Source organism: Bombina bombina, chromosome 2 (assembly GCF_027579735.1).
Source record: "Bombina bombina isolate aBomBom1 chromosome 2, aBomBom1.pri, whole genome shotgun sequence".
NCBI classification, from domain to species: Eukaryota; Metazoa; Chordata; class Amphibia; order Anura; family Bombinatoridae; genus Bombina; species Bombina bombina.
In genome coordinates, this window is record NC_069500.1 from 749,156,012 (window position 1) to 749,183,101 (window position 27,090).

At 41.7% G+C, this 27,090-nt stretch overlaps 1 protein-coding gene across 1 annotated transcript in view; it reads left to right on the top strand.

Moving 5' to 3' along the window:
• The window catches only part of POLRMT (RNA polymerase mitochondrial), a 367,345-nt gene that overhangs the window by 329,509 nt on the left and 10,746 nt on the right, over positions 1-27,090 (top strand). The gene's annotated exons all lie outside the window — the stretch shown is intronic.

The following is a 27,090-nucleotide window of genomic DNA, read 5'->3' on the forward strand; positions in this document are numbered from 1 at the left end:
TATGCCGACTAACTCTCCCCACGTGTCAGACCCTTTGACTCCCGCTCAAGGGACTCACGCTCAAATGGCGCCAAGTACATCAAGGGCGCCCATAGCGATTACTTTACAAGACATGGCGGCAGTCATGGATAATACACTGTCAGCGGTATTAGCCAGGCTGCCTGAATTTAGAGGAAAGCGAGATAGCTCTGGTGTTAGGTGTAATACAGAGCATACAGACGCTTTGAGGTCCATGTCTGATACTGCCTCACAATATGCAGAAGCTGAGGAAGGAGAGCTTCAGTCTGTGGGTGATATCTCTGACTCAGGGAAACCTGATTCTGATATTTCTACTTTTAAATTTAAGCTTGAGAACCTCCGTGTATTGCTTAGGGAGGTTTTAGCTGCTCTGAATGACTGTGACACAATTGCAGTGACAGAGAAATTGTGTAGACTGGATAAATACTTTGCAGTGCCGGTGTGTACTGAGGTTTTTCCAATACCTTAAAAGGTTTACAGAAATTAATAAAGAGTGGGATAAACCCGGTGTGCCGTTTCCCCCCCCCCCCCCTCCTATTTTTAGAAAAATGTTTCCCATAGACGCCACCACATGGGACTTATGGCAGACGGTCCCTAAGGTGGAGTGAGCAGTTTCTACTTTAGCAAAGCGTACTACTATCCCTGTCGAGGACAGTTGTGCTTTTTCAGATCCTATGGATAAAAAATTAGAGGGTTACCTTAAGAAAATGTTTATTCAACAAGGTTTTATCCTGCAGCCCCTTGCATGCATTGCTCCTGTCACTGCTGCTGCGGCGTTCTGGTTTGAGTCTCTGGAAGAGGCTTTACAGGCAACGACTCCATTGGATGACATACTTGACAAGCTTAGAGCACTTAAGCTAGCTAATTCTTTTGTTTCTGATGCCATTGTTCATTTGACTAAACTAACGGCTAAGAATTCTGGATTTGCCATCCAGGGCACTATGGCTTAAATCTTGGTCAGCTGACTAAGTCTAAACTACTTAACATTCCCTTCAAGGGGCAGACCCTATTCAGGCCTGGTTTGAAGGAAATTATTGCTGACATTACTGGAGGTAAAGGTCATGCCCTTCCTCAGGACAGGTCCAAATCAAGGGCCAAACAGTCTAATTTTCGTGCCTTTCGAAACTTCAAGGCAAGTGCAGCATCAACTTCCTCTGCTACAAAACAAGAGGGAACTTTTGCTCAGTTCAAGAAAACCTAACCAGTCCTGGAACAAAGGCAAGCAGGCCAAAAAGCCTGCTGCTGCCTCTAAGACAGCATGAAGGAACGGCCCCCTATCCGGTAACGGATCTAGTAGGGGGCAGACTTGCTCTCTTCGCCCAGGCGTGGGCAAGAGATGTTCAGGATCCCTGGGCGTTGGAGATTATATCTCAGGGATATCTTCTGGACTTCAAGGCTTCTCCTCCACAAGGGAGATTTCACCTTTCACGATTATCTGTAAACCAGATAAAGAAAGAGGCATTCTTACACTGTGTGCAAGACCTCCTAGTTATGGGAGTGATCCATCCAGTTCCAAAGGAGGAACAGGGCAGGGATTTTACTCAAATCTGTTTGTGGTTCCCAAAAAAGAGGGAACCTTCAGACCAATCTTGGATCTAAAGATCTTAAACAAATTCCTCAGAGTTCCATCATTCAAAATGGAAACAATTCGGACCATCCTACCTATGATCCAGGAGGGTCAATATAGGACTACAGTGGATTTAAAGGATGCTTACCTTCACATTCCGATACACAAAGATCATCATCGGTTCCTAAGGTTTGCCTTTCTGGACAGGCATTACCAGTTTGTGGCTCTTCCCTTCGGGTTAGCTACAGCCCCAAGAATTTTTACAAAGGTTCTGGGGTCGCTTCTGGCGGTCCTAAGGCCGCGGGGCATAGCAGTGGCCCCTTATCTAGACGACATCCTGATACAGGCGTCAAACTTCCAAATTGCCAAGTCCCATACGGACATAGTTCTGGCATTTCTGAGGTCGCACGGGTGGAAAGTGAACGAGGAAAAGAGTTCTCTATCCACACTCACAAGAGTGTCCTTCTTAGGGACTCTTATAGATTCTGTAGAAATGAAAATTTACCTGACGGAGTCCAGGTTATCAAAACTTCTAAATTCTTGCCGTGTTCTCCATTCTATTCCGCGCCCTTCGGTGGCTCAGTGCATGGAAGTAATCGGCTTAATGTTAGCGGCAATGGACATAGTACTGTTTGCGCGCCTACATCTCAGACCGCTGCATCTATGCATGCTCAGTCAGTGGAATGGGGATTACACAGATTTGTCCCCTCTACTAAATCTGGATCAAGAGACCAGAGATTCTCTTCTCTGGTGGCTATCTCGGGTCCATCTGTCCAAAGGTATGACCTTTCGCAGGCCAGATTGGACAATTGTAACGACAGATGCCAGCCTTCTAGGTTGGGGTGCAGTCTGGAACTCCCTGAAGGCTCAGGAATCGTGGACTCAGGAGGAGAAACTCCTCCCAATAAATATTCTGGAATTGAGGGCAATATTCAATGCTCTTCAAGCTTGGCCTCAGTTAACAACCCTGAGGTTCATCAGATTTCAGTCGGACAAAATCACGACTGTGGCTTACATCAACCATCAAGGGGGAACAAGGAGTTCCCTAGCGATGTTAGAAGTCTCTAAAATAATTCGCTGGGCAGAGAGACACTCTTGCCACCTATCAGCTATCCATATTCCAGGTGTAGAGAACTGGGAGGTGGATTTTCTAAGTCGTCAGACTTTTCATCCGGGGGAGTGGTAACTCCATCCTGAGGTGTTTGCTCAATTGATTCATTGTTTGGGCGAACCAGAACTGGATCTCATGGCGTCTCGCCAGAACGCCAAGTTTCCTTGTTACGGATCCAGGTCCAGGGACCCAGAAGCGACGCTGATAGATGCTCTAGCAGTGCCTTGGTCTTTCAACCTGGCTTATGTGTTTCCACCGTTTCCTCTGCTCCCTCGACTGATTGCCAAGATCAAGCAGGAGAGAGCATCGGTGATCTTGATAGCGCCTGCGTGGCCACGCAGGACCTGGTATGCAGACCTAGTGGACATGTCATCCTTTCTACCTTGGACTCTGCCTTTGAGACGAGACCTTCTACTACAAGGTCCTTTCAATCATCCAAATCTAATTTCTCTGAGACTGACTGCCTGGAGATTGAACGCTTGATTTATCAAGGCGTGGCTTCTCCGAGTCAGTCATTTATACCTTAATACAGGCACGAAAGCCTGTCACCAGGAAAATCTACCATAAGATATGGCGTAAATATCTTTATTGGTGTGAATCCAAGAGTTACTCATGGAGTAAGGTTAGGATTCCCAGGATATTATCTTTTCTCCAAGAGGGTTTGGAAAAAAGGATTATCAGCTAGTTCTTTGAAGGGACAGATTTCTGCACTGTCTATTCTTTTGCACAAGCGTCTGGCGGATGTTCCAGACGTTCAGGCGTTTTGTCAGGCGTTGGTTAGAATCAAGCCTGTGTTTAAACCTGTTGCTCCCCCATGGAGCTTAAATTTGGTTCTTAAAGTTCTTCAAGGGGTTCCGTTTGAACCTCTTCATTCCATAGATATCAAACTTTTATCTTGGAAAGTTCTTTTTTTGATGGCTATTTCCTCGGCTCGTAGAGTCTCCGAGTTATCTGCTTTACAATGTGATTCTCCTTATCTGATCTTCCATACAGATAAGGTAGTTCTGCGTACAAAACCAGGGTTTTTGCCTAAGGTGGTATCTAATAAGAATATCAATCAAGAGATTGTTGTTTACTCTGGACAGAGGAGAGGTCAAAAGGCTTCGGCAACCTCTCTTTCTTTTTGGCTAAGAAGCATAATCCGCTTAGCCTATGAGGCTGCTGGACAGCAGCCTCCTGAAAGGATTACAGCTCATTCTACTAGAGCTGTGGCTTCCACTTGGGCCTTTAAAAATGAGGCTTCTGTTGAACAGATTTGCAAGGCGGCGACTTGGTCTTCGCTTCATACTTTTTCAAAATTCTACAAATTTGATACTTTTGCTTCTTCGGAGGCTATTTTTTGGAGAAAGGTTTTACAGGCAGTGGTACCTTCCGTTCAAGTACCTGCCTTGTCCCTCCCTTCATCCGTGTACTTTAGCTTTGGTATTGGTATCCCACAAGTAATGGATGATCCGTGGACTGGATACACCTTACAAGAGAAAACACAATTTATGCTTACCTGATAAATTTATTTCTCTTGTGGTGTATCCAGTCCACGGCCCGCCCTGTCATTTTAAGGCAGGTCAAAATTTTAGATTAAACTACAGTCACCACTGCACCCTGTGGTTTCTCCTTTCTCGGCTTGTTTCGGTCGAATGACTGGATATGGCAGTTAGGGGAGGAGCTATATAGCAGCTCTGCTGTGGGTGTCCTCTTGCAACTTCCTGTTGGGAAGGAGAATATCCCACAAGTAATGGATGATCCGTGGACTGGATACACCACAAGAGAAATAAATTTATCAGGTAAGCATAAATTGTGTTTTCAAGCGTCCAATGTCCAGGGACATTGGGATGTCTGATGCACGGCCCAGGGTGCTCTTCTCTGTATGAGGTGACTTGCCAGTTCCTCAGGGGGTTTGAACTTCGACCGGTCTTGGGTTCTGGCGATCTAGTTTTTGACCATGTCTCTTGTATGAGAGTTAGGAGTCCGGACCTGAATCTGTCCTGGCCGGTTTGGTTTTAAACATTTAGGTTTCTAGTCATCTGTTTGTCCCTTCTGGTACCTACCTGGAGGTTAGCTTGCTGTCTTCCGGTGGGATTTGTCAGTGGTTGTCAGGGGCAGTTATTGCACCTTGATGTGGGCTTGTGGTTATCTGTATCACTGAGCTGTCGGTATGACCGAATGGTCTCTTATCACTTGGTTTCACTGTTCTCTCATCCCTTCTCCATGCCTATGGCTGTGAAAGTGGTTCCTTTGCGTTTGTCCCCCTTCGGGGAGTTTTCTGTATACAGTTTTCCATTGAGGCCGTGAGGTCCTTTTCTTCTAATTTCCGAGGGATTCTGTCTTCCTTGCGTGCAAGAGGCCCTGGGGCTGGATTCTGGTACTGGGACACAGTGGTTAAGTGTCTATGCCCCTGGTTTGGGAGTGGTCCCTCTTAGGAGGAAGCTGTGTAGGGGTTCTGTATCCCAAGCACGTATTTCCGTCATGGCTTGTGGTAGCACGTGTGATTTATGGTCAGAGTTGTTCCCTCATGAAGCCGTTGCTTTTTAGGCCCCTCTCTTTTCTTCTGAGGTGTGGCTCCGAAGAATTTTATATTCTTTTTCGGATGTTGCCAATACTTTTGGACTGGGTCCGTTTCCTCGGAATGGGGGTCGGGCATCTGACTACTCTGCTGAGTCTTGACTGTGTACTTCCAGTTGATGCAGGTCTAGGTAGCCTAAGGGATCTTTACCCTACCTAGTAGATGAATGCTTGGAGTTTGAGTGCTACTGTTGCAGCTTTCTAATCTGGTCTCCTGCTTTTAGTGGGGGGTTTACGGTGTTTCATCCCTCAACTGATTTCTTATGCTGCTGGTTGGATGTTCTTTAAGGAGAGAGTTGCCGGCTGGAGCTTAGAGGTGGCTGTGTGTTTTCACAAGATAGCTTTTTTTCTGATAGGATATTTAATTTGTTTCTATCCTTGTCTCCGGGCTCCGAACTTTCTTCCACTCCATATGGGTTTTATCCTATGTTGTGTCTGCTAAACTATGGTAAATTGAGGAGCCGGTGGCTTCCTTGAAGCACCATAAGTTGTTTGGTGTTGTGTCAGGGAGCTGATCGCCTTTTCATAGGTGTGGAGTTGATCTCTGGTCCTTGTCCTTCTAGGGAGTGCTTCCCTCGGTGGTTGTCTTTAGCAACCTTGGGTTTGCCTACTCATTTTGAGATTTTTTTTTACCATAGTTGGTGATCCTTTAGACCTTACGGGTCCTCCGTTTTCCCCTTCAAGGGTAACTCTCTTCCTTCGGGTCTGAGGTTAATTCTTTGCGACCAGAAAACATGTGGAACTTGGATCCTCAGGTTTATTTTGTGCTCAATGGATTCTAGAGATTCTGAGTGGTCACTAGGACGGCCTTGCAGGTGTTTAACTGATGGGCAGTTACTTGGTCTTTCAGGTTTGTTTTTTTTTATCGGGTGTTTGGTAATGTCAGGCTGTGGTGCCCTTCAAAGGGGCCGCCTTCTGTATACGCCCCATGTTTGCATTCAGTGTCCTCTATAACTTGGGTATCGTTTTCCCAAAAGTAATGAATGCAGCTGTGGACTCTTCCCGTTTAAGAAGAAAAACTTAAATTATGCTTACCTGATCATTTTCTTTTCTTCTGACAGGAAGAGTTCACAGTTACACGCAAGCGTTTTTATCTATGGGGCAGCCGTATTTTAGTTTTTATTCTTCTGGCACCTTTTTCACCCTGATATTTCTCCTACTGTTCCCTTGGCAGAATGACTGGGGGGATGAGGGAAGTGGAGGAGGTATTTAAGCCTTTAGCTGGGGAGTCTTTGCCTCCTCCTGGTGGCCAGGTTCTGAATTCCCAAAAGTAATGAATGCAGCTGTGGACTCTTCCCATCAGAAGAAAAGAAAATGATTAGGTAAGAATAATTTAAGTTTTTTTTATAATTCCTAAATGCTTGATCTTCTCCTTACGTTTTGTGAAGTGTGCCCTAAAAATTGGATACCAGATTCACATAAAATTACATATATTACAAAACTTTTATCACATAATTTATCTAGTATACCTATTTATACAGGGAGCATACAATTATGGCATATTAGAGAATCATATTTAAAGTAGGAGGGGGTACCAATATACTTGTTGGTATGTATGGTCCGTACACACTATAATGTTGATTATCGCTGGTTGCTTAAGAGGAGGAGATTTGTTAGTGTTTGCTGTGATTGGTTGATTATAGCAATAACTGTTCACAACATTAGTAGTGGTGTATACCTGAAGAGACAGCCGAGAAACCAGTTGCACAGTGACCTGGATGCAAGCAGGGAGTTTATTCAACTCACATGGAGAGAAGGCACACCCTGTATGCCGATGCATGTGGCCAGTGAGTTGAGACACTGCAATCACTCAGCCTGCACAAAGGTGTACTGCCACTTTTTTGAGTACCTAGTTTTTCTTTTTGCGAAGACCTATATTACATGTACAAGGTAGGCGATTTTCTGTTTTGTTTAGGTGATTTTTTTCCTAAGATCTGGTGTGTCCACGGAATCCTTAATTACTAGTGGGAATATCACTCTTGGCCAGCAGGAGGAGGCAAAGAACACTACAGCAAAGCTGCTATATATGTCACTTCCCTTACCCATAATCCCTAGTCATTCTCTTTGCCTGCGGTGCAGGTGGAGGTGAAGTTTTTGGTGTCTGATCTATAATCAATATTTTTTTTTATTTTAAAAGCAGAGTAGGTTTGCTCTGATCTTTTTCTAAAGTGTCTAGCCTTAGCCCATATCAGTCTCTTCAGTAGGGCAGTGGTGGCTTTTGAGCAATTGGGAACTTGTGGGGTACAATCCTCACTGCGTTTTCCCAAAACATTTTGCTGCCCTATTTAGATAGCCTGAGTAGGTTTACTCAGTCTTTCTGTATTCCCACAGGTCCATGTGAGGGAAGGCATCCTCTCAAACCAGGTGAGCTGTCCTACTGCCGGACAGAAAAATGTTAAGGTAAGTGCCAGTTTTATTTTTCTATGTAAGCAGGAAAAAATTTGGCACTTATTCAGCTGAAACGCTGCAGGGGGACGTTTTTTATTATTCCTGTCAGGGTGCAGGTTTTTATGGCAGTTTTTGCAGGCACTGTTAGTGTGAGGAGTTTTTTATTTTATTGATGGCTCAGTGAGGATCCGTTTTTAGTAAAGGATTATGTACTTTTATTGGGGGTTTTATTGTTTGTTTTTAAGCCTGTTTTCGAGAAAGTTGTTTTAAAAAAAAAATGGCTTTTTTGTCAGCTGTAGGACCGCCCCTTTTAGGGAGGTTCTGATTCTTTGATGTCAGAGCTTTTTCTGGCTCATATTTCACGCTTTTCTTCACTTCCTTTTGAGTGAGGTGCTCATATTTCAGATGGCTCTGCTGTTTAGAAGGCTTCTTGCTGTTTTTGCTTCTCTGGAATTCAGATTGTAAACAAGATTGTTTTTTTCCCTCAGTTTGCTGCAGGTTGCAGGACAGGTAGGGCACCTCAGTAATTCTGCAAAGGTGTAGAGTGTTGTCTGGGGTATGTTTTTCTTGATTTAAGGAACATTTATTTATGAACTTTTTTTGTTCTGTATTATATCCTTTGTTAAAAGATATATAAAAAAAAGTTAGGTTTTTTATTTGCTTCTTTTTTGTATTATGGTTTGAGGCTGTGCAGGATGTTACCTGTAGCTTATGTTTTAATTCCCAGGTGGAACCCCCAGTACCTTTTTTGTTCTTCATGTAATTGAAAGAACTTTAGCTTATAGAAAGACTTTTCTTTCATGTAATTGGCAAGAGTCCATGAGCTAGTGACGTATGGAATATACATTCCTACAAGGAGGGGCAAAGTTTCCCAAACCTCAAAATGCCTATAAATACACCCCCACCACACCCACAATTCAGTTTTACAAACTTTGCCTCCTATGGAGGTGGTGAAGTAAGTTTGTGCTAGATTTCTACGTTGATATGTGCTTCGCAGCATGCTGAAGCCCAGTTTTCCTCTCAGAGTGCAGTGAAAGACAGAGGGATGTGAAGGGAGTATTGCCTATTGAATGCTATGGTCATCCTATCGGGGATCTATTTCATAGGTTCTCTGTTATCGGTCGTAGCGATTCTTCTCCTACCTACCTTTTCAGATCGACGATATACTCTTATATACCATTACCTCTGCTGATTCTCGTTTCAGTACTGGTTTGGCTATCTACTATATGTAGATGAGTGTCTTTTGGTATGTATGTCTTATTTTATTTATGACACTCATCTATGGTTTGGCACTTTATATGTAAAGTTCTAAATATATGTTTTAGACTTATATTTGCCATGATTCAGGTTAATCAGTATATTTCCTTCTTACAGACTGTCAGTTTCATTTTTGGGAAATGCATATGAATAAATGTTTTTCTTACCTGAAAATTTTTCAAATTTTACTTTTCTTTCTAAATTGCGGGCTGTTAGGCTCGCGGGTGCAAAAAATGCTAGAACTTATTGCGTCATTTTTGGCGCGAGAATTACGTTTGTTGAAGTTAATGATGTCATTTCCGGCGTCGTAGTTGACGCTGAGAGTTTTCACATAGTTGCGTCATCTATGACGCTCGTGTTTGTTTGCAGACGTTTTTGGCGCCAAAATTTGTCAATTGTGGGCGTCATACTTGGCACCAGTTTTTTTGACATTATTTAAGTCTTTGTTTCTTTTTGCTTCTGGTTTCCAGAGGCTTATTCTGTTTGCATTTTTTCCCATTCCTGAAACTGTCATTTAAGGAATTTGATAATTTTGCTTTATATGTTGTTTTTTCTATTACATATTGCAAGATGTCACAATCTGACCCTGTATCAGAATCTACTTCTGGAATGCTGCTACCTGATGTCGGTTCTACCAAAGCTAAGTGCATTTGTTGTAAACTTGTTGTAACTGTTCTTCCGGCTGTAGTTTGTGTTAGTTGTCATGATAAACTTTCAAAAGCAGACAATATTTCCATTAGTAGTAGTCCATTACCTGTTGTTGTTCCTTCAACATCTAATGTTCAGGATATTCCTGTTAATGTAAGAGAATTTGTTTCTAATTCTATTCAGAAGGCCCTGTCTTTTATACCACCTTCTAATAAACGTAAAAGGTCTTTTAAAACTTCTCATAAATTAGATGAATTTTTAAATGACCACCAACATTCTGATTTATCTATCTCTGAGGATCTATCTGATTCAGAAGATTCTGCCTCAGATATTGACACTGACAAATCTTCATATTTATTTAAGATGGAGTTTATTCGTTCTTTACTAAAAGAGGTGTTGATTGCATTAGATATGGAGGAGTCTAGTCCTCTTGATATTAAAACCAGTAAACGTTTAAATTCGGTTTTTAGACCTCATGTAGTTATGGGTGCTTAATTTACTCCTTCTTTAAGGTTTAAGAGATTGTACCCTTTGCCAGCTGATAGATTGGAGTTTTGGGAAAAAATCCCCAAAGTTGATGGGGCTATCTCTACTCTTGCTAAACGTACTACTATTCCTACGGCAGATAGTACTTCTTTTAGAGATCCTTTAGATAGGAAGCTTGAATCTTTTCTAAGGAAGGCTTATTTATGTTCAGGTAATCTTCTTAGACCTGCTATTTCTTTGGCTGATGTTGCTGCAGCTTCAACTTTTTGGTTGGAGGCTTTAGCGCAACAAGTACCAGATCATAATGTGTATAGCATTGTTAAGCTTCTTCAACATGCTAATAATTTCATTTGTGATGCCATTTTTTATATCATTAGAATTGATATCAGGTATATGTCTTTAGCTATTTTAGCTAGAAGAGCTTTATGGCTTAAATCTTGGAATGCAGATATGACTTCTAAGTCAACGTTGCTATCTCTTTCTTTCCAAGGTAATAAATTATTTGGTTCTCAGTTGGATTCTATCATTTCAACTGTCACTGGGGAAAGGGAGCTTTTTTGCCTCAGGATAAAAAAATCTAAGGGTAAATTTAGGGCTTCTAACCGTTTTCGTTCCTTTCGTCAGAATAAGGAACAGAAGCCTGACCCTTCCCCTAAATGAACAGCTTCCAATTGGAAGCCTTCTCCAGTCTGGAATAAATCCAAGCCTTTTAGAAAATCAAAACCAGCCCCCAAGTCCGCATGAAGATGCGGCCCTCATTCCAGCACCGCTGGTAGGGGGCAGATAACGATTTTTCAAAGATGTTTGGATCAATTCAATTCAAAATCATTGGATTCAGAACATTGTTTCTCAAGGGTACAGAATAGGTTTCAAGGTAAGACCGCCTGTGAGAATGTTCTTTCTCTCACGCATTCCAGTGAACCCAGTAAACGCTCAGGCTTTCCTGAAATGTGTTTCAGACCTGGAGTCATCTGGGGTAATTGTGCCAGTTCCATATCTGGAACGAGGTCTGGGGTTTTATTCAAATCTGTTCATTGTACCAAAGAAAGAGAATTCTTTCAGACCAGTTCTGGATCTAAATTTTTTTTAATTGTTATGTAAGAATACCGACATTCAAAATGGTGACTATAAGGACTATTTTGCCTTTTGTTCTGCAAGGGTATTATATGTCCACAATAGACTTACAGGTTGCTTATCTTCATATTCCAATTCATCCAGATCACTATCAGTTCCTGAGATTCTCTTTTCTAGACAAGCATTACCAATTTGTTGCACTTCCTTTTGGCCTAGCAACAGCTCCAAGGATCTTCTCAAAGGTTCTCGTGCCATTCTCTCTGTAATCAGAGAGCGGGGTATTGCAGTGTTTCCTTATTTGGACGATATCTTGGTACTTGCTCAGTCTTTACTTTCTGCAGAATCTCACATGAATCAACTTGTGTTGTTTCTTCAAAAACATGGTTGGAGGATCAATTTACCAAAAAGTTCCTTGATACCTCAGACAAGGGTAACCTTTTTGGGATTCCAAATAGATTCAGTATCCATGACTTTGTCTCTAACAGACAAAAGACGTCTGAAATTGGTTTCAGCTTGTCGGAACCTTCAGTCTCAATCATTCCCTTCAGTAGCTATGTGCATGGAAGTTTTAGGTCTCATGACTGCAGCATTGGACGCGATCCCCTTTGCTCGTTTTCACATGAGACCTCTTCAGCTTTGTATGCTGAACCTTTGGTGCAGGGATTATACAAAGATATCACAATTGATATCCTTAAATCCCAATACTCGACTATCTCTGACTTGGTGGTTAAATCACCAACGTTTAGTTCAAGGGGCCTCTTTTCTTCATCCAACCTGGACTGTGATTTCAACAGATGCGAGTCTTTCAGGTTGGGGAGCTATCTGGGGATCTCTGACAGCGCAGGGGGGTTGGAAATCTCAAGAGGCGAGATTACCAATCAATATTTTGGAACTTCGTGCGATTTTCAGAGCTCTTCAGTTCTGGCCTCTTCTGAAGAGAGAACCGTTTATTTGTTTTCAGACAGACAATGTCACAACCGTGGCGTATGCCAATCATCAAGGTGGGACTCACAGTCCTCGGGCTATGAAAGAAGTATCTCGGATACTTGCATGGGCGGAATCCAGCTCCTGTCTAATCTCTGCGGTTCATATCCCAGGTATAGACAATTGGGAAGCGGATTATCTCAGTCGCCAGACTTTACATCCGGGAGAATGGTCTCTTCACCCAGATGTGTTTCTTCAGATTGTTCAGATATGGGGGCTTCGAGAAATAGATCTGATGGCTTCTCATCTAAACAGGAAACTTCCCAGGTATCTGTCCAGATCCAGGGATTCTCAGGCGGAGGCAGTGGATGCGTTGTCACTTCCTTGGAATTATCAACCTGCTTATATCTTTCCGCCTCTAGTTCTTCCAAGATTGATTTCCAAAATCATAATGGAACGTTCGTTTGTACTGCTGGTGGCTCCAGCATGGCCACACATGTTTTGGTATGCGGATCTTGTTCGGATGTCCAGTTGCCAACCTTGGCCACTTCCGTTAAGGTCAGACCTTCTATCTCAAGGTCCGTTTTTCCATCAGGATCTCAAATCATTAAATTAAAGTTCTCTTGGCATTCTTTTAGAATTCCTAGAATTTTACAGTTTCTTCAGGATGGTTTGGATAAGGGTTTGTCTGCAAGTTCCTTGAAAGGACAAATCTCTGCTCTTTCTGTTCTGTTTCACAGAAAAATTGCTAATCTTCCTGACATTCGTTGTTTTGTACAGGCTTTGGTTCGTATCAAGCCTGTCATTAAGTCAATCTCTCCTCCTTGAAGTCTTAATTTGGTTTTGAGAGCTTTATAGGCTCCTCCGTTTGAGCCTATGCATTCTCTGGATATTAAGTTACTTTCTTGGAAAGTATTGTTTCTTTTGGCTATCATTCTGCTAGAAGAGTTTCTGAATTATCTACTCTTTCTTGTGAGTCTCCTTTTCTAATTTTTCATCAGGATAAGGCGGTTTTGCGGACTTCATTTAAATTTTTATTTAAAGGGCCATAATACCCAAATGTTTAAACACTTGAAAGTGATGCAACATAGCTGTAAAAAGCTGATTAGAAAATATCACTTGAACATCTCTATGTAAAAAAGAAAGATATTTTACCTCAAAAGTTCCTCAGTAGCCACCTCCCATTGTAAAGGATTTCTAAGCAGCATTTTAGTGTGTTTGTCCTGGGACATCTGAAGGGACTAGCATCGTGCACTCTCATATTATTTCACCAATCAGGTAAAGGAAGCTTACTATGAAATCTCATGAGAGTTAAGTCAAATCTCATGAGATCACAGTAAGAGTTCATGACCTCTGCACTGCTGATGCTGATTGGCTGCTGTTCATTTCTTCATTTTTTTAATTTTTTTTACCTGCAGCTGGGAGCAGCTGAGTATAACTTTTTACACAGAACTTACTCTGCTGAGCTGAGGAGATTGTGAGGTAAAATATGTTCCTTTTTTACATAGAGATGCTCAGGTGATATTTTCCTGTCAGCTTTTTACAGTTATACTGCATCAGTTTCAAGTGATTTAGCATAGGAGTATTATGTCCCTTTAAGGTAGTAAATTCCAACAACATTAGTAGAGAAATTGTTGTCCCTTCGTTGTGTCCTAATCCTAAGAATTCTTTGAAAAAATCTTTGCATTCTTTGGATGTGGTAAGAGCTTTGAAATATTATGTTGAAGCTACTAAAGATTTCAGAAAGACTTCTAGTCTATTTATCTTTTCTGGTCCTAAGAAAGGTCAGAAAGCTTCTGCTATTTCTTTGGCTTCTTGGTTAAAACTTTTGATTCATCATGCTTATGTAGAGTCGGGTAAATCCCCGCCTCAGAGGATTACGGCTCATTCTACTAGGTCAGTTTCTACTTTCTGGGCTTTTAAGAATGAAGCTTCTATTGATCAGACAATTTTGATGTTTTTTCTTCTTCAGAAGCAGTTTTTGGTAGAAAAGTTCTTCAGGCAGCTGTTTCAGTTTGATTCTTCTGCTTTATAATTTCAGTATTTTTCATTATAAGATTAAAACCTTTTGATTTGGGTTGTGGATTCTTTTTCAGCGGAATTGGCTGTCTTTATTTTTATCCCTCCCTCTCTAGTGACTCTTGCATGGAGTTCCACATCTTGGGTATTTGCTATCCCATACGTTACTAGCTCATGGACTCTTGCCAATTACATGAAAGAAAACATAATTTATGTAAGAACTTACCTGATAAATTAATTTCTTTCATATTGGCAAGTATAGAGACATCAACACACAAGAGACCAACATGACGTGTTAAGCCAGGTACCTCAGTTTTGTAATAAGTTCGTAGTGTCCTCCAAACAAACAGGTCCGATCAAGGGACCCGAGACTGTAATGAACTAGTGAGGACATGCTAATGGAGATAATAGTGAAAAGTCTAGTTTCAGCCAGTATAACGTAGAGGTTACTTTGGATTGTAGGTATAATCTCAGAATATAATGAGAAAGGAGGGCACCAAAATTAATCTAAGCCACCATCAGTCACAGTGAACTGAGAAATATGTTGTGCCAAAAAGATTCCTCAGCTGGCAGTATAAGCATAGATGAACATTAACATCGAACATTCGTATTAATATACATATTAGTAAAAGTATTAGTCTAGACAGTTTTCAGGTATTCCCCGAAATCATAATAAAATTATATAAACTTGTTGCTTATAAGTAATAAAGAAAATACATATGAACATGACAATATTGCTTGTGCTAAATCCAGAAGAACCTATTTACATATAAATGGGAGAAACATTAAGCAATGTTCTTCAAGCTGGGCAGAGACTGCGTAACTCTGCCAAAAAAAAAAAAGAGTGCAGAGAATAAGGGTACTTATCCCTCACCGCACAAGAAGGGGGGGGGTGCACATTAGACTCCAGTAACAATACAAAAATCAGCCCATTCTTCAGACTTCTCAAACTGGAAGATATGTCATAAGGCACCAAGCCAATGGTCATCCTTTAGTATAGGTATGGATGTGGTGATCAGTAATATAGTAAAAACATAACCATTTATGTATAAACAATGAACTAATGGCTATCAAGCTTAACACATACTAGGTGAGTTCCAGGATATGACCATGGGCCAAGTATTCATTGCATGTGCACCCTAATCAGCTGAAGGCTTAAGACTGAGGGGACTCATGTTATAAGAAAAATGTATATATTAATATATAAAGACTGTAGGAGCTTAAGTAGGAATACTACAGGTATGGAATCCACATAATTTCAGAACATGTGTCTGTATAAATATAAAATCACCCCACTTATTATGTACAAGATAAAAAAAATCTGTGATCGTGACTCAACCACCTGTAGGAGCCAAAGGCCATCAGACTAAATACAGATTAGGTGAGGGTCAATGTATAATCATGAGTTAAGTATTTATTACTGCTAAACTATTAGGGGACTAAGACAAATGTGTAGGTGGTTATACTGTAGGGCCACTTTTGGCCTATCAATTAGGATACCTTACCTGGTAATAAAAGTTGTCACATGCTATAGCTTTCAACCATTTTGAGACCATTATAAGGTTATGGTAGCTGATATATAATAACCCACTTGGGTAAAGTGTGAGTCAGATATTGTGTCAGTAAATGATATGTGCAGATAGTAGTCCATAAATACAACACCACCTATATAAACATATAACCAATAAGAATTCTCAAAGAATATCAAGGTAAAGCATCCTATTAAGGGTAAGACCTTGTTTGGCTGAAATTATTTCAGATATCACAGGAGGAAAGGGATCTTTTCTTCCTCAGGATTAGAAAAATAAGCAGAAAAGGCGTCAGAGTAATTTTCGTTCCTTTCGTAACTTTAGAGGTAAACCCTCTGCTTCCTCTTCCAAGCAGGAACTATCCAAGTCTTCCTGGAAGTCTGGTAAGTCTTGGAACAAGGGGAAACAGTCTAAGAAACCTGCGGCTGACTCCAAGTCAGCATGAAGGGTCGGACCCCGATCCAGGAACGGATCTAGTAGGGGGCAGGTGTTCTCAATTTGCTCAGGCTTGGATACAAGATGTCCCAGACCTGTGGGCAGTGGAAATTGTATCTCAGTGGTACAACATAGAATTAAACACGTTTCCTCCCAGAGGCAGGTTTCTTCTCTCAAGATTATCTGTAGACCAGATAAAGAGAGAGGATTTCTTAAATTGTATCAAGGATCTTTTTGCCATGGGAATTATAGTTCCTCCGCAGGAACAGAGTCTGGGATTTTATTCAAATCTGTTTGTGGTTCCCAAGAAAGAGGGGACTTTCAGACCTATATTAGACCTAACGTGTTTAAACAAGTTCCTCAGAGTACCGTCCTTCAAGATGGGGACTATACGTTCCATTCTTCCTTTGGTTCAAGAGGGTCAGTTTATGACAACTATAGGCTTAAAGGATGCGTACTTTCATGTTCCCATTCACCGGGATCATCACAAGTTTCTAAGATTTGCTTTCTTAGACAATCATTTTCAGTTTGTGGCTCTTCCATTCGGCCTTGCCACAGCTCCCAGAATTTTCTCAAAGGTCCTGGGGGCTCTTTTGGCAGTGATTCGGTCTCGGGGCATTGCAGTAGCGCCTTATCTGGACAACATTCTGGTTCAGGCGCCGTCTTTTTAACAAGCAAACCCTCATACGGAGATCTTGTTTCTTCACTCTCACGGTTGGAAGGTGAATCTAGGAAAGAGTTCTCTGATTCCAACCACAAGAGTAGTGTTTTAGGGACCATAATAGACTCCCTACTAATGAAGATATTTCTGACAGAGGTCAGAAAAACAAAAATCTTTGGCTCTTGTCTTGTCCTTTAGGCCCCTTCTCAGCCGTCAGTGGCTCTATGTATGGAGGTGATTGGTCGGATGGTAGCTTCCATGGATATCATTCCGCTTGGTTCCATCTCAGACCTCTGCAGTTATGCATGTTAAAGCAATGGAACGGGGACTATGCGGATCTGTCTCCGCAAATAGTTCTTGATCAGGCGACAAGGGACTCTTCTGTGGTGGTTGTCTCAGGAACACCTCTCCCAGGGAACTTTCTTTCGCAGACCTTCCTGGATGATCGTGACCACGGATACCAGCCTTCTAAGTTGGGGAGCAATTTGGGGGTTATTGAAGATTCAGGGTCTTTGGACTCAGAAGGAATCCAGTCTCCCTATAAACATTCTAGAACTGAGAACGATTTTCAATGGTCTACTGGCCTAGCCTCAGTTAGCCTTAACCCTGTTTATCAGGTTCCAGTCAGACAACATAACATCAGTGGCGTACATCAACCACCAGGGGGGAACTCTGAGTTCCTTGGCCATGACAGAGGTGGCCCGGATAATCCAGTGGGAAGAGTCTTACAACTGCTGCCTTTTTGCGATCCACATCCCAGGAGTGGACAATTTGGAGGCGGATTTTCTGAGCCGACAGACCTTTCATCCGGGGGAGTGGGAACTCCATCATGAAGTATTTTCCAGTTTAATACTCAATTGGGGGCAGCCAGAACTGGATCTCATGGTTTCTCGGCAGAATGCCAAGCTTCTGAGGTACGGCTCAAGGTCAAGGGATCCACAGGCTTTCTTGATAGATGCTCTGGCAATCCCTTGGAATTTCAGTCTAGCTTACATATTTCCTATGTTCGCTCTCCTGCCTAGAGTCATTGCTCGGATCAAGCAGGAGATAGCGTTGGCGATTCTCATAGCACCGGCATGGCCTCACAGGATCTGGTATGCAGATCTAGTGGAAATGTCGTCTCTACCTCAGTGGAGACTCCCTCTGAGGAAGGACCTTCTACTTCAAGGTCCCTTTCTTCATCTAAATCTTTTTTCTCTGAAGCTGACTGCTTGGAGATTGAACGCTTGATTTTATCTAAGCGTGGGTTTTTAGAGTTGGTCATTGAGACCATGACTCGTAAGCCTGTGACAAGAAAGATTTACTATAAGATATGGTGTAAATATCTGTATTGGTGTGAATCCAGAGGCTACTGTTGGAGTAGAGTCAGGATTCCTAGGATTTTGTCTTTTCTCCAGGAGGGTCTGAAGAAGGGTTTGTCAGCTAGTACTCTGAAAGGTCAGATTTTTGCATTGTCTATTTTGTTGCATAAGCGTTTTGCGGATGCGCCAGATGTGCAATCTTTTTGTCAGGCCTAGGTTAGGATCAGGCCTGTGTTTAAGCCCGTTACTCCTCCCTGGAGTCTTAACCTAGTTCTTAAGAGTCTTACAGCGGGCTCCGTTTGAACCTATGCATTCGTTAGATATTAAGATGTTATCTTGGAAAGTTTTGTTTCTTGTTGCTATTTCTTCTGCTCTGAGAGTTTCGAAACTCTCGGCTCTGCAGTTTGATTCTCCTTATCTTATTTTTCATTCTGAAAAGGTGGTTCTACGTACTATATTAGGTTTCTTACCTAAGGTTGTTTCAAACAAGAATATTAATCAGGAGATCGTGGTTCCTTCTTTGTGTCCTAATCCTTCTTCTAAGGAGCGTTTGTTACACAACCTAGATGTTGTGCGTTCATTTAAGTTTTATCTTCAGGTGACTAAGGACTTTCGTCAGTCTTCTGCTTTTGTTTGTTTGTTTTTTTCTGGGAAGCGCAAGGGTCAGAAAGCTACGGCTACTTCTCTTTCTCTTTGGCTAAGGAGTATTATTCGTTTGACCTATAAAATTGCTGGACAGCAACCTCCTGGGAGAATCACTGCTCATTCCACGAGGGCTGTTTCTTCTTCCTGGGAATTTAAAAATTAATCTTCTGTGGAACAGATTTGCAAGGCTGCAACTTGGTCCTCTTTGCATACTTTTTCAAAGTTTTATAAATTTGATACTTTTGCCACGGCTGAGGCTTCTTTTGGGAGAAGGGTTCTTCAGGCAGTGGTGCCTTCTGTTTAGGTCTACCTGTCTTGTCCCTCCCTTATCATCTGTGTCCTCTAGCTTGGGTATTGATTCCCACTAGTAATTGATGATTCCGTGGACTCACCATATCTTAGGAAAGAAAACATAATGCTTACCTGATAAATGTATTTATTTCCAGATAGGGTGAGTCCACGGCCCACCCTTTATTTAAGACCGCTATTTTTTCTAAAACCTCAGGCACCTCTACACTTTTGTGTTTATCTTTTTCCATTTTTCCTTCGGTCGAATGACTGGGGATTATGGGTAAGGGAAGGACATATATAGCAGCTTTGCTGTAGTGCTCTTTGCCTCCTCCTGCTGGCCAGGAGTGATATTCCCTCTAGTAATTGATGATTCCGTGGACTCACCATCTCCTGAAAGAAATAAATTCATCAGGTAAGCATAAAAAAAAATGTTTAACGTTTATCTATCATAGTGTATATCATTGAATGGCATATGCAGTGTTAATTGTTAGGTAAACACATTGTACCCTAGTAACTTATATACCATTTGGTCGACCCCTAGGTCCTGGTTTTTACAGAGACATTCGTTTTATTGTGAGGTGCAAGTGTCTTAATAGCAGCAGCCCAGCCACAAAGTTGTAGACCACACAAACCACAGAGCAGGGATACATTGTGCTGAAGCGCCAATCTGTTCCATCGCTCACTATAGAGTTCCAAACTGTCTCTGTATTTTCTAAGGCCCAACAGCTGTAACAAGCCTCACATCAACATGTTGCACTCCACCACAGGACTATGCAACAGTGGAACATCCACTGGAGTTATTAATCTCACTTCACTATTTAGCATTCTGATGGAAGAATCTGGGTGTGTTGGATGCCAGAACGGTACCTAATGCATAGTGGCTACTCGAAAGTGTTGTGCAGGAAGGATAGTGATTTAACCCCTACAGTCCCTGTGAACTCTTTTGTATAGTATAGAAGGCTAAGATCGGTGTAAAGATGGGCTAATATTTGTCTCTTATAGATGGGCTCCATCATAAGGCATGATTTGTTTCCCATGTCACACTTTTCATCCTCAGCCACAGAAATTAGTAGGAAAATGTTGAGGAACAGCTGCATCATGTTCACCAGTATCATGTTCACCATTTTCAGCTGTTGAGGCAGATTTCGTTTGGGGTATATTTCATTTGGATAAAAAATAAAACTGATTAGCTTTCATAAAGTTGTGGTATATTCATGTGGTTCTTCGTTCATACCTGCTGGTATATAACATATAGTTATACTTTATCAAAATGTTGTGACAATGAGCCAGTGCATGCTTTTTATACACTATTTGTATGTACATTTGGACCCCCTGCCTGTAGGTGGATCTAAACATATGAGATGTTTGTTGTTATGCAAGAAAATATAATATATTGCATCCATTTTTTATCAGTCAAAATGTATACATAATCGTTAGCAAACCAATTAAAATATAGGTCTAGGATGTCAAACTTCAATGCTGGAAGGTCACAAAGGAGGTTTTTTTTTTATTGGCTATCATATTATGGGATAAATCACTATGGTCTCTTTCCAAAAGATATTTTCATGTGGTTTCGATACAAAATATATAATTTATTAGTAGCAGCACAAGTGACTTAATATCCATCTGTGAAAAAAATGGTACCTTAAAGGGACAGTCTAGAGTGACTCAAAACTTATTTTTTTATTATTTAATGTTACTTACCCGACAAGCATCTTGCAATGGGTTCCACATCTATAAATTTGTAAGAAGTACATGAAACATTTAAATAATTGTTTGTTAGCAGCCAAAATTGCTGCCTAGCTCTGCCAACAGCTTTATTCTTGTTCAGGTAGCTGTTTTTTGTATGACAGTTTAGCAGTGCACGTTAAATATTTTTCAGTTAGCTATTTCAAATTGCACATGCACAAATCAGCGTGTACAAGTAGAAGAACTTATTTACGAGTCAATCGTGATTGGAGAAACTTAAAGGGATATTAAACACCTCAAGATGTTAATATAAATTGTTTAATTACATGTAGTGAAACAACTTTGCAATATACTTTAATTATTTTATTCTCCTTTCCTGTAATTTGATTCTGAATATTGTGGGCTTTCCAGTTCATATAAAAGTGCCATACAACAGGTTGAGATCTGTGCATATCCTAAAAGGGCTAATTATTTTAAAATAGTTTGCATAAAAAAAATTTGCTGGCAAGTATTTCTTTGGCTGCTAAGCCATTTCCCACCTGGGTGCTAAGCTGGTTTTAATTTCATCCTTACTTGTGGGATTGCGCCTCCTGGTCAGCAGAGATATATATATATATATATATATATATATATTCCCTTCCCTCCCACTCCAGTCATTCTCTTTGCCTACGTTAGTGATAGGAGATGGCAAAGTGAGGTGTTAGAAAAGATTCTTCAATCAAGAGTTTATTATTTTTAAAGTAGTGCCCGAGAGTGCTACTTTGTTCTGGGGTGTAGCCGTAGTCCATATCAGTCTCTACAGGAGAGATATTGGTGGCTATAAAGCAATGGGAACTTGTGGGACATAATTCTCATTGCGCCTCCCATACAGTGATGCTGCCATTATCCTTATAGCCTAAGCAAAATTAACTCAGGCTTTTTCATCTTCCACAGGGCTATGGGAGGAAGAGGACCTCCTAAACCTGCTGTTGTTGCCCTGCTGTCGGGCAGAATGTAAAGGGAAGTGCTAACTTTGTTATTCTGGGTCTGAAGCAAACAGAGGATTCAGGACAAAGGAAGTATAGCACTTTACTGGGACAAATATCTCCTATAGACTGCTTTAGGAGGATTTTCTGACAGCATGATTATAGCAGGCACTGGAGCTCAGGAGAGTGGCTTTGGCGGACACTTGATTCGAGTGGTATTCCCTGTGGCTAAGGAGAGGGCTAATTCTCTTATAATATTGCTTTTATGCACCGGCTCAGTTCAGTGTTTATGAGCCGTTTTATGTTGTGCACATTTGTTGTTTTTTTCTGGTGTTGCGATTTTGTCCCCAGGCTCAGGACATCTCCCGGTAGTCTATTTTTAAACATTATAATGGCGACTGGTAGAGTTTGTAGATTACGCCGGGTTTTGTTTTGGCGCCCTTTTGTTCTCTCAGCAACGCATATTTCTATGGCGTTTTTATTATGCGAAAGGCGTTCTTACAATGTCTCTGGAGTGTGATTATCACGCCCACGAAGGGCGGATCTCTGGGATAGCTAACTCTTATTTTTAATGAGTTAGAACGTTTTTCTGAGTAAACATCCTCAACAAGTGTACTAGCTAAGCAGTTTTGTTAGCCTAGGTGGGTCCGGGTAGCGCTTCAACCACGCTCAGGATCTTTTTTTTTTTTTCTTTTTTTTTCAGACTGTCATGTGTTCATTTAGAAGGGGTACATGACGTTTTTTAGGGCTGTATAAGCATTTATAATACTCAGCTAGTTAACGTTTTTATCTGTTATTCTTAGTTGTATTTCTTCACTGTTTGTTTGCTGCATACAAAAATAAAAGATTAGAGTTTAAAATTTAAAGAAACAGTATCTTTTGTTTAGCTGCTAATTTCATTAAAGAAGTTTCAGCTATTGCTTGTTAATTCATCCGTTGTGAATTTGGATGGAAAAGCACACAAAAAATAGTTACTTTTAAGTTTTAAAGCGACAGTAACGTTCTTTATGTGTGAATTTATTACAGACTATCAGCTGTTTATTTGTTATTCCATCCTTTGTGAATTGGATGGTACAAAAGCACACAAAAATAAGGTTACTTTTATGATTTAAAGAGACACAGTATATTAGTAGTTTATTGAAGGATTTCAGCTGTTTATTTGTTCATCCTTTGTGTCTTAGGATGGAACAAAAACACACAACAATAAAGTTACTTTTAAGGTAAAAGAGACAGAAACTTTTTTATGTGTAAATTTTATTAAGATATTTTTCTGAACCTACTCCCTCTAAAGCGATTGCTGTTTAGGAGTCTTTTGAGGATAGTCAAGTTTTGCCACAATTTTCTCCTATAGTGTCCCACAAAAATTAATGGCCCGCATACAGTGCACTGTGCTTCCTTTTACACTCTACTCAGAGGTAGAAAGCATTACCAGAGGGATTATTTTTGTAGTTGCTATTCCTCATGTTTCCTCCATGTTACTGAAGGAGGAAAATACGTTGGGATTCTCTGTGAGAGAATTCTCAGACTCAGATGGAATGTTACTTTAGGTTTTTATCTATCCTGGGCGTCCCCAACATAGTACGTCAAGTAATGATATTTCCGGTATAATCTATACTAGTGCGTTCAGTGAATATAAGGATGGAGGCATTCCCTATGTTTACAAAACTGTTTACCATCTCCCACTCAGCTAAGGTTGGACAAACATTTTCTAGGGGGGACGGTGTAGTCTCAGCTTGGATCAGCAAACTGCTATACCTTTAGAGAATAGGTCCCATGGACAAAGATTACATGTGGGGTTTACACTGGCAACCAGGTGTGTACTTGTCTACCGTCACTAGTGCAACGGCGGATCGGCTTGATGCATTGTCTAATGCTACTAAATCAGAAATTTCCCTGGATAAAATCCATGACAGGATTCAGGCTTTCAATTTGACTAATTACTTTATTTCAAATTCTTCAATTTATCAGACTGGGAGCATAGTTTGCTCTGGTCCAGCTCACGGGGCTTTATGGTTAGAGCCTTGTTCTACGGAGGTATGCTCTAAGTCTAAGCTTTTAGTGATTCCTTACAAGGTGAAGTACCTGTTGGGACCTGGCTTGAGGGAAATAATGTCTTTTGAAAATAAAAAAAAAAAGGATCATATCCTGATGTTGAATCAGGACAACATGAAGGACATGCTCCCGATCTGGGATCGGATCTTGTAAGGTGCAGACTTTCCATCCTTGCTCAGGATTGGGTTAGATTAAAAGCTCTCCTGAGGCAGGTTTCGTTTTAAGAATATCTGTATTTCAGACACAGAGAGAGGCGTTCTTAAAATGTGTAGGAGACCTCTCAGACTTGGGACTAATTGTTCCAGTTCCCATGCAGGTACAGGTTCTGGGTTTTATATCACAATCGGGTTGGGGTTCCCAAAACAGGAGCAAACCTTCAGACCACTTTTTAGATTTCAGAGTCTACTCAAATTTCTTAGTGGACCGTCCTTCCAGTAGGAAACTATAAGTTTTCGTTCTTTCTTGGGTTCAAGAGGATCAATTAAGGATTAAAGGATGCGTACTTGCATGTTCCTTTTCTCTGGGACCATCACAGGTTCTTAAGGTTTGCTTTCTGGATAAACATTTCCAGTTTGTGGCTCTTCCTTTAGTTCTGGCCATGGCTCCCAGAATTTTCACAAAGGTTCAGGGGTCTCTGCTTGCAGTACTTTATTCCAAAGGTGGCACTGTCTCTGGACGACATTCTAGTTCAGGCACCGTCCTTTCAGCTAGCAAAATCACTCAAGTCACTTTCTTAAGGTCACACGGGTGAAAGGTGAATCTAGAAAAGAGCTCTTTAGTGTCTCATACAAGAGTGTCCTTAATAGTTTTTTCTGACAGATGTTGGGTAGTTAAAGATTATCGATTCTTGCCTGGTTCTGCAATCTTCTCCTCGTCTTTCAGTGGCTCAGTGCATGGAGTTAATATATCTGATGTTAGCGGCAATGGACATTGTCCCGTTTGCTTGCTTTCATCTCAGAGCTCTGCAGTTGGACTTGCTCAAAGATTATTTGGAGCTTGTCCCCTCGACTTCTATTGGCTCGGGAAACAAAGGAGTCTCTTCGTTGGTGGTTGTCTATAACTCATCTCTTCCAGGGAACATGTTTTCGCAGACCATACTGGGAGATTGTGACAACAGATGCCAGCTTTCTGGGATGGGGAGCAGTTTGGGTCTCCCTGAGGGCTCGGGGGCTATGGTCTCAGACAGAGTCTTTGTTACTCTTAGACATTCTGGATCTGAGAGCGATATACATTTGCCTGAACTGACCGCAGCTGACTTTGGTTCAGTTTGCCAGGTTTACCCCATCTCCCTATACTTGTCATTGTTAATTTTAAATAAAGTTGTGCAGTGACGTCATCACGTGTGACGTCACAGTGCAAAACGTCAAGCTCCAGCAATGCCTGTCACTATACTGGCCAGATCACTGTGGTGGGAGTAGTTGGGAGCCCTCAGATTGCCCTCAAGGTGGGTGAGTGCTAGCGACGGCTCTGAGCCGGCGTCAGCACCTGACTAGGACAATTTGCGACGGCTCAGAGCCGTCGTTAGCACTCGAGGTTAAAATAATTTCTCCAACATTGGTGTGTCCGGTCCACGGCATCATCCATAACGTGTGGGAATATTCTCCTTCCCAACAGGAAATGGCAAAGAGCACAGCAAAAGCTGTCCATATAGTCCCTCCCAGGCTCCGCCCCCCCAGTCATTCTCTTTGCCGCTCTGAACAAGTAGCATCTCCACGGACATTTAAATTAGAGCATCTCCGCGCACTGCTTAAGGAGGTGCTATCTACTCTGGATGATTGTGACAACTTGGTCATCCCAGAAAAATTGTGCAAGATGGACAAGTTCCTAGAGGTCCCGGTGCACCCCGACGCTTTTCCAATACCCAAGCGGGTGGCGGACATCGTGAATAAGGAGTGGGAGAAGCCTGGCATACCTTTTTGTCCCTCCTCCTATATTTAAGAAATTATTTCCTATGGTCGACCCCAGAAAGGACTTATGGCAAACAGTCCCTAAGGTCGAGGGGGCAGTTTCTACACTAGCCAAACGCACGACCATTCCTATTGAGGATAATTGTGCTTTCAAAGATCCTATGGAAAAAAAATTGGAGGGTTTGCTTAAAAAGATTTTTGTACAGCAAGGTTACCTCCTTCAACCTATTTCGTGTATTATTCCTGTCACTACAGCAGCGTGGTTCTGGTTCGAAGAACTAGAAAAGTCGCTCAGTAGAGAGACTCCGTATGAGGAGGTTATGGACAGAATTCACGCACTTAAGTTAGCTAATTCCTTTATTTTAGATGCCGCTTTGCAGTTAGCTAGATTAGCGGCGAAAAATTCAGGATTTGCAATTGTGGCGCGCAGAGCGCTCTGGCTAAAATCTTGGTCAGCGGATGTATCTTCCAAGAGAAAATTGCTTAATATCCCTTTCAAGGGTAAGACCCTCTTTGGGCCAGAATTGAAAGAGATTATTTCAGATATCACTGGGGGTAAGGGCCATGCCCTCCCACAAGATAGGTCTTTCAAGGCTAAGAATAAGTCCAATTTTCGTTCCTTTCGCTATTTCAGGAACGGACCGGCCTCCAACTCTGCAGCCTCTAGACAAGAGGGTAATGCTTCCCAGACCAAACCAGCTTGGAAACCGATGCAAGGCTGGAACAAGGGTAAACAGGCCAAGAAACCTGCTGCTGCTACCAAGACAGCATGAAGGGGTAGCCCGTGATCCGGGACCGGATCTAGTAGGGGGCAGACTCTCTCTCTTTGCTCAGGCCTGGGCAAGAGATGTTCAGGATCCCTGGGCACTAGAAATAGTCTCTCAGGGTTATCTTCTAGAATTCAAGGAACTACCCCCAAGGGGAAGGTTCCACATCTCTCGTTTATCTTCAAACCAAATAAAGAGACAGGCATTCTTACATTGTGTAGAGGACCTGTTAAAAATGGGAGTGATACACCCAGTTCCAACTGTGGAACAAGGACTGGGGTTTTACTCAAATCTGTTTGTAGTTCCCAAAAAAGAGGGAACCTTCAGACCAATTCTGGATTTAAATATTCTAAACAAATTTCTCAGAGTGCCATCGTTCAAAATGGAAACTATTCGAACGATTCTACCTACAATCCAGGAGGGTCAATTTATGACTACCGTGGATCTAAAGGATGCGTATCTACATATTCCTATCCACAAAGATCATCATCAGTTCCTAAGGTTCGCCTTTCTGGACAAACATTACCAGTTTGTAGCTCTCCCATTCGGGCTAGCCACTGCTCCAAGGATTTTCACAAAGGTACTCGGGTCCCTTCTAGCGGTTCTAAGACCAAAGGGCATTGCAGTGGCACCTTACTTGGACGACATTCTAATACAAGCGTCGTCTCTTTCAAAGGCAAAGGCTCACACAGACATCGTTCTGGCCTTTCTCAGATCTCACGGGTGGAAGGTGAACATAGAAAAAAGTTCCCTGTCTCCGTCAACAAGAGTTCCCTTCTTGGGGACAATAATAGATT